Genomic DNA, 8,638 nt, shown 5'->3' on the forward strand with positions numbered 1-8,638 from the left:
TTCTGTACTCCAGTGAGTACAGTCCAAGAGCCGACAAACGCTCATCATACGGAAGCCCTTTCATTCCGGGAATCATCCTCGTAAATCTCCTCTGAACCCTCTCCAACATCAACACATCTTTCCTAAGATATGGGGCCCAAAACTGCACACAGTATTCCAAATGAGGCCTCACCAGTGCCCCGTAGATCCTCATCAACACTTCCTTACTTTTATACACTATACCTCTCGAAATGAATGCCAACATAGCATTCGCTTTCCTTACTGCCGATCCGACCTGGTGGTTAACCTTTAGGGTATCCTGCACAAGTACCCCCAAGTCCCTTTGTATTTCTGTACTTTGAATTTTCTCCCCTTCTAGATAATAATCTTCCCGTTTATTTCTGTTTCCAAAGTGTACAATGGCACATTTCTCATCATTGAATCTCATCTGCCATTTCCTTGCCCATTCTCCTAAACTATCTAGGTCTTTCTGCAACCTTCCTGTCTCCTCAATACTCCCTATTCCTCCACCTATCTTGGTGTTGTCTGCAAACTTAGCCACAAAACCATTTACTCCATCATCCAAATCATTAACGTATAGGGTAAAAAGAAGCGGCCCCAACACCGACCCCTGCGGAACGCCACTAGTAACCGGTAGCCAACCAGAACAGGATCCTTTTATTCCCACCCTTTGCTCTCTGCCAACCAGCCAATGCTCCACCCATTCTGTTATCCTACCTGTAATTCCATGACCTCTCATTAATCAGTCTCTTGTGCGGCACCTTGTCGAAGGCCTTTTGAAAGTCTAAATACACAACATCTACAGCTTCTCCCTTATCCACCCTACCTGAGATTTCCTCAAAAAACTCCAATAGGTTGGTCAGGCAGGATCTCCCCTTCACAAAACCATGTTGGTTTGGACCTATCTTGCCTTGTACCTCTAGGTATTCCATAACCCCATCCTTGAGGATTGATTCTAATAACTTTCCCACCACTGACGTCAGACTAATAGGTCTGTAATTTCCTTTATGCTGCCTCCCACCTTTCTTATACAGCAGAACTACATTTGCGACCCTCCAGTCCTCCGGAACCATGCTGGAGTCTATCAATTCCTGGAAAATTATCACCAATGCCTCCGCTATCTCTAAAGCCACCTCCTTCACAACCCGGGGATGCACCTCATCCGGTCCGGGAGACTTACCTGTCTTTAGTCCATTTAGCTTTTCTAGCACCTTCTCTCTAGTAATCTTAACAACTCAGCTCCATCCCCTGAGACCCCTGACTATCCGGTATATTGCTGATGTCCTCCACAGTGAAGACTGATGCAAAATACTCATTTAGTTCCTCTGCCATTTCTTTATCATCCATTATAATCTCTCCCGCACCGTTATCGATTGGTCCTATATCAACCCGTGTCTCTCTTTTACTCTTCATATATTTAAAAAATACTCAGTATCCTTTCGAATGTTATCTGCCAATTTCCTTTCATAATTCATCTTTTCTTTCCGAATGACCTTCTTAGTTTCTTTCTGCAGGCTTTTAAAAGTTTCCCAGTCTTCTGTTTTCCCACTAATTCTTGCTTCCTTGTATGCCCTCCCTTTTGCTGTTATTTTAGCCTTCACCTCTCTTGTTATCCACATTTGTGCCTTTTTTCCATTCAAAACCTTTCTTCTGTGTACCCCTGGACATTTAGTTCCCAATCACATCCGTCATAAAGCCATGACTTGGTGACTGCCACAATGTCATATTTATTCACCTGTAGTTGTGCCACTAGGTCATTTATTTCTTTATTCCTAATGCTACGTGCATTTAAATATAGTACATTTAGGCCGGTATCTGCTACTGACTTTGTACTTCTATTGTTCAGCAAACTATCCTGACTTCTCACCTGCCTGTCCTTCTTACCATCCTCACTGCACACTACCTTGGACTTGTTTCTATAAACCTCCTCCTCTACCATGTGGAGCCTTGTCAAAAGCCTTGCTGAAGTCCACGTTGACCACATCTGCTGCCCTGTCTCCAAACATTGGAAAGGAGCAATCGATGAAAACATCTTTGGGACACAGCTGGAAAAGAACTTCTCCCAAATGGATTGTTGGGAGATGTTGAACAATAGGAGGTGAAAGGAGCAGTGGTTCAGGGCAAGAGGACCTGCACATTCCTCAGGGGATGGGGATGTTTGAGGAGCAGAGCCCCTCCACCCTGTCTGAATGGTTGAGGTTTAAGGCTAAACATAGGGAAAAGCAAATTGGGGCAGAGGGAGTAGACAATGAAAGCAGAAATATTCAGCCCCTCATCCCCTGCTCTGCCACTGCATCAGTTAACGGCTGATCCTTCATCCCAGTGCTACTTGCCTGCAATGGGATCATGTCCCCTGTTGCTTTAATGTGTAGAACTCTATTGATCTGTTTTAAATACACGGTGATCGAGTGTCCACAGTCTTCTCAGGTAGAGATTTCCTCTGCCTGAATGGCTGACCCTGCATTTTGAGACTATGGCCCCTAGTTGTAGATTAACCCAGAGAATGATTCCTGCCGCTGTCTGTAGGGAGTTTGCACGTTCTCCCGTGTCTGCGTGGGTTTCCTCCGGGTGCTCCGGTTTCCTCCCACATTCCAAAGACGTACAGGTAGGTTAATTTGGGTTTAAAATGGGTGGCGTGGACTCATCGGGCTGGAAGGGCCTGTTACCACACTGTAAATAAAATTTTAAAAAAATATATCTTCCCTGCATCTATCCTGTAAGTGGTTTGCACCTTTCAACAAGACTGTCGCTCATTCTATACTCTAGATGGTACAGGTCCAGTCTGCTAAATCTCACCTCGTAGGACAACTCCCTATCCTGGGACATGGTGTGGGGAAACATTGTGGCACTCCCCCATTGCAAGTATATCATAGAACAGAACACGGGAACAGGCCCTTCAGCCCATCATATCTGCCAAACATGACACCTAATTAATCTCCTGCCTTCACATGATCCACATCCTTCCATTCCCTGGATATTCATGTGTCCATCTAACAGGTTCTTAACACCCCTAAAATACTGCTTCCACCACTCTCCTTTTTTTAAAACAAAATTTTCTCTACGTATCTCCTTTAAACTTTCCCCCCTCACCTGTAGCATTTGATTGTCTCTATACTGTAAATGCTTCATAATTTGATAAACTTCTATCAGGTCTCCCCTCAGCCTCCAAAACTTCAGAGAAAACAACCTAAGTTTGTCCAACCTCTCCTTACGCTTCCTATGGCCAGAAGTGTGGCGACACTTGCGGGCTGCCCCCAGAACATTCTACGCAAAAGATATATTTCACTGTGTGTTTCGATGTACATGTGACTAATAAAGATATCTTATCATGCCCTTTAATCTAGGCAGCATCCTCATAAACCTCTTTTGCACCTTCTCCAAAGCCTCCACATCCTCCCTGTAATGGGGCAACCGGAACTGCACTCAATACTCCAAGTGCGGCCTAACCAAAGTTTTGTATAGCTGCAACATGACTTCCTGACTCTTGTACTCAAAGGCAAGCGTGCCGTACACCTTTAGCACCCCATCTACTTGCATGGCCACTTTCAGGGAGCTATGGACTTGGACCCCATGATCCTTGGTTATGATGGGAGACAAGACCTGTACACAATCCAGGAGACGATGTGATTGAAGCACAATATCTCTCGTACCCAAATCCTCTTGCAATGAAGGCCAACAGACCCTTTGCCTTCCTGACTGCATGTTAACTTTCAATGGTTTGTGTACAAGGACACCCGGTCCCCCGAACAGTCTCACAATTTAAAATATACTCCACTGTTATTTCTTCTCTGCCCGAGTGGATGACTTTGTGTTTCCACTTCATATTCCATCTGCCACATCCCTGCCATCCTACCTCCCTCTATCCCCCAAAGGCCTCTCTGCATTCTGCTGCAGATTTATCTGGGGCAGTTTGGAAGGGCGAGATGTTTAAGATACTGATGGGTTGTGAAGAGGTGGGTGTGGACAGGATGCTTCTCTTGGGGAGAATCTAGAACTAGGGGGTCACTGTTTACAAATAAAGGGTTACTACTTGTGAGGATTTTTTCTGATTATTGAGGGTCTTTGGAACTGCTTCCACTTCCTTGAGCAGGACAGTTTTTGAATATTATTGAATTGAAATTGAATATGGATAAGCAAGGGGAGACAGGTTACCAGGGTAGGTGAGGATGCAGACCCCTTCTTAACCTCCACTCCCAGGCTATCTGGTTTCACCTCATCCCTATTTCCGTGCCGTTAACTCTACGAGCTTAAATTGTACTACGATCTCCCTGCTTGTATTTTCTATATCTCAGCTAATAGAATCCTTTATGCCACGCTATCAACCTGTGCAGCCATCTTTAGAGATCCTTGGATGTACACTGAGGTCCCTCTTTCTCAATCCTCTCAAGGACACTAGCATTCACTGTGGAGGTCCCAACAAAGTGCATCACCTTGCATTTATCAGAGTAAATTCTATCTTGTCATTGCTCTGACCAATTGATCAATCATCTTGTAGCCTAACCCCACCAATTGTTGTGTCATCTGCTAACTTACTAATCATACCTCAAATTCACATCCTAATCATTAACATGTATGATAAAAGGTAAGGGCTCAATGGCCAATCCATGTGGTACTACCTCTTGCCAGGAACCAAGACACTGACTCTGGATCCAAACTCAGTCTGGAGAAGATACAAGGTAAGATATCTTTATCAGTCACATGTACATCAAAACACAGTGAAATGCATCTTTTTGTGTCAAGTATTCTGGGGGCAGCCCACAAGTGTCACCACACTTCTGGCACCAACATAACACGCCCACAACTTCCTAACCCGTACGTCTTTGGAATGTGGGAGGAAACCCATGTGGTCACAGGGAGAATGTACAAGCTCCTTACAGACAGAGGCTGGAATTGAACCTGGGTTGCTGGCACTGAAATAGTGTTATGCTAACTGCTACACTACTGTGATGAAGGGTCTCAACCCAAAACATCAACTGACCATTTCTCTCCACAGATGACTTCCTTCAACAGATTGTCTGTTGCTCCAGATTCCAACACCAGCAGTCTCTTGTGTCTCCAAATACTGCTTCAGCTTGGCAAGGCCAGAGAAAACAAAACGAGCATTGGGACAGGATTGAAAAGCTGGGAACTTATGCTAACCCTGGTTAGCCCACAGCTTGAACGTTGGGCGGTCTGGTCACTGTACAGGGGCCCAGGGAGGCAGTTGGAGAGAAGCATTAAAAGGAAGATGCCAGGGTGTACACATCGGGAGAGGTGAGCAGACTGGGTCTCTGCTCCCTTGAGTAAAGGTGGTCGAGGGAGTGAGGGTTGATGCTTTGGTGGGAAGAGCAGGCCAAACTTCCACAGCCAAAAAGCAGCGATAATGTGGGGCTCCCTCCCACAGGAAGTGGTTGGGGTGAAGAGGAGGCTGGGTGAGGGAAGGGTGCTCAGGATCACACACAAGAAAAGACAAGGCTCAAATGGAGTGTAAATGCCAGTAAGGCCTGGTTGGTCAAATGGGTTTTGTGCTGTGGATCCTGTGACAAATCTCTTATCTCCATCTTAAATGGATCAGTCTCTGAGACTATCTCCCCTGGTTCTAGATAGAGTCAGGACAGGACCTTCGGACCTGCATGGCTATGCTGACCTTTTTGCCCATCTGCACCAATTCACCTTGGCCTGCATTAGAACTTCTATGTATTATCACCTTCTATGCCTTGCCTGTATAAATACCTCTTAAACATAGTAATTGTATCTGAATCCATCACCTCCTCTGGCAGCAAGTTCCAGATATCAATCTGTGTAAAAATCTTACCCCTCAGATCCTACCCTTGTTTGTGATACCACCTACCATGGGAAAAAGATTCTATCTACCCTAGCCATGTCTCTAATATCTATCAGGTCACCCCTCAGCCTCCTTCACTCCAGTGAAAACAAGCCCAGCCTATCCAATCCAGGCCACATCCTGGTGAATCTCCTCACACCCCCCAAGGGGAGATGACCTCTCAGCACCAAACCTGTCGATCCCCTTCAGAATCTTGTTTCAATAGGATTGCCTCTCATTCTCTGAACATTGAGTGTCAGCTCAACCTCCCTGCATCAACCCCTTCATCCCAGAGTTAGGGTGGCATGATTAGTAAGTCTGCAGATGACATCAAAATTGGTGGTGTAGTGGACAGTGAAGAAGATTGTCTAAAGTTGCCACAAGATCCAGATCAACTGGGAAAGTGGGCCAAGGAATGGCAGATGTAATTTAACTCAGACAAGTGTGATGTGATACATTTTGGGATCCAGGGTAGGACTTGCACAGTGAATGGTAGAGCCATGGGCAGTGTTGTAGAACAGAGGGACTGAGAGGTACAAGTACATGGTTCCCTGAAAGTGATGTCACAGGGAACTATGTACTTGTACAAGGTGGTGAAGGTGGCATTTGGCACACTGGCCTTCATTGGCCAAGGCACTGAGTGTAGATGTTGGGATGTTGTGTTACAGTTGTATAAATCGTTGGTGAGGCTAGAGTCTCATTTGTGGCCACAGAAATGCATGTCTGACCCTCTTACCTTACTGCTATCACCCTTGCAGTCTTGTTCCCACCCCATTCTATACAGCAAAACCCACCACAGTGCTATGAACTGGGCTGTTGCTGAAGTTTTCCCCGGGAGGCCATTCCCCACCCACTGGTTAGTGAGAGCAACGACAACAGGGGCTCCTGCACGACCTGCCCGCACTTCCTGGTGGTCATCCATCTCTCTTCCTGCACTTGCAGAATGACCACCTCACGAGACGTACTGCCTACAACATTCTCCTCATCCCAGATGCTCCACAGCAAGTCCATCCCCAATTCCTACTGCTCTGGGTGGTCAGCCAGGAGCTGCAGCTGGTCACACTTCTTGCAGGTGGTCACCATGGCCACTGGAAATGTCCCCCGTCTCCCACATCCACTGCCCTAGCCCCCATAACCTTTGGCTACTCCCTTTGACTAAGACAACAAGATAGAGAGGAACCCTTGTCACCCAGGTCACCAAAGCCAGCACGTTGACCTTAGCAGCACCACCTCCACTCAGCCCTCTCAAAATAGCCGTTCCCACTAGAACTTCAATGTGCTGCTGGTAGGTTAGGAAAACCCCACCCGTATCTGGCCCCCACCTTCCCTGCTGCGGTGGGTGGCTCTGGGGCGACTCCAGCAGCACCTGCTTCCCTGGTGAAGGCTGGTTGTTTTCAGTTAGCTCCTTAACTGAGCCCCTTCTCCATGAATGCCCCTGTTCACAGGCCAGTGTGATGTTCCTGCCTGTTGTTTCACGCTCTTATTTCTGTTGTTACTCCCTCCGAACTTTCTCTAATCAGCCCAGGTCGCACTGTGTTAACACCCTGCCGTCTGCTTTATTTGTGCTCTGCTCTTTCTCCTTGGTCACCCAGAGAGCTGACTCTAATTCCCTCCCCTTCTTCCACATGGGAACCTGCCTGGACCGTAGTCAACCCTCCCGATTCCCATCGACTCCAGCTGGATCTGTTCTCATCCCACTGAAGTTAACTAGGACGGTTCCTTTTTTTACCCTGGAGTTGTCCCAATCCTTTTGCACAGCCATTTTACACGAGTGTATAACGATTGCTGTTCCCCCTCTTCCCCCATCCCCAATGCCAGCTTCACTTGGTCCAGCTCATTTCCTAGAACCAAGTCCTCGTCCCTTGGTGGGCCAAAAACACTCATCAACTTATCCTGAATGCTTAACAAACCCCTCTCCACCAGGCACTCCCCTACCTGGACAAACCCCTCTCCACCCTGCCCCCCCCTCCCCTCTACTCCCTTACCTGGGTAAAGTCCCCCATTATCACCACTACTTAGGTGTTTACACATCTTTGGAATTTCCCTACAAATTTGTTCCTAAATCTCCTTCCTCTGACTGGTGGTCTATAAAACAGTCTGTCATCTCTTGTACCTCTACTGTTCCTAACTGAAAGCAGATTCTGACCTCCTCTCTCCAACACCTGACCACCACCATACTCTGGAATACTTACCACCCATTCCCACCCGTTCTTGGCGTCACCCAGTGAGTTGTGCCTGCAGCTCACTGATCCATTAAATATGCATCTTGTCTTTATGTGAACCTACCTTGATCCCTCCTGTGCTCTCCCTCAGTCTGATCAGTTCCTGTCCTACTGCTACCTGTCCTACTTAATTCTTTCTGCACCCCTTCTCACCAAATTAGCTCAAAGCTCACCTCACCTCCAGCAAATCCTCTCGAGTCAGCCTGTAGATGTCCCACCTCCCCAGACTTCCCCCAGGTCCAGGAAGCTCAGACTCTGCCGTCTCTCTGCTGACTGGTGAGTGGCACTGGCATAATCCAGAAATGACCAGTTTGGACATCTCTGACCCAGCTCCTTGGAGCAGAGACTGTTAATGGGAGGCTGAAAGGGTTTGATGGAGTGAATGTCTCCAGGGAGAGTCGTCTGGACCGAAGGAGATCAGCTAAACAACAGTTGCTATGGGCTCCCACACAGCAAGTCACTCTCCTCTGGAACGTGCTGCCTGAAGACTGGGGGAGGCAGATTCAATAGGAGCTCTTAGAGAGTGGGGAGAACCATGCAGGGAGAGGCAGAATTTGGCAGAAAACTCATCGATCCAACACTCAGCCACAGAAAATGCTGGAGGGTGTTTAAA

This window comes from Pristis pectinata, chromosome 7 (genome assembly GCF_009764475.1).
Source record: "Pristis pectinata isolate sPriPec2 chromosome 7, sPriPec2.1.pri, whole genome shotgun sequence".
Lineage (NCBI taxonomy): Eukaryota > Metazoa > Chordata > Chondrichthyes > Rhinopristiformes > Pristidae > Pristis > Pristis pectinata.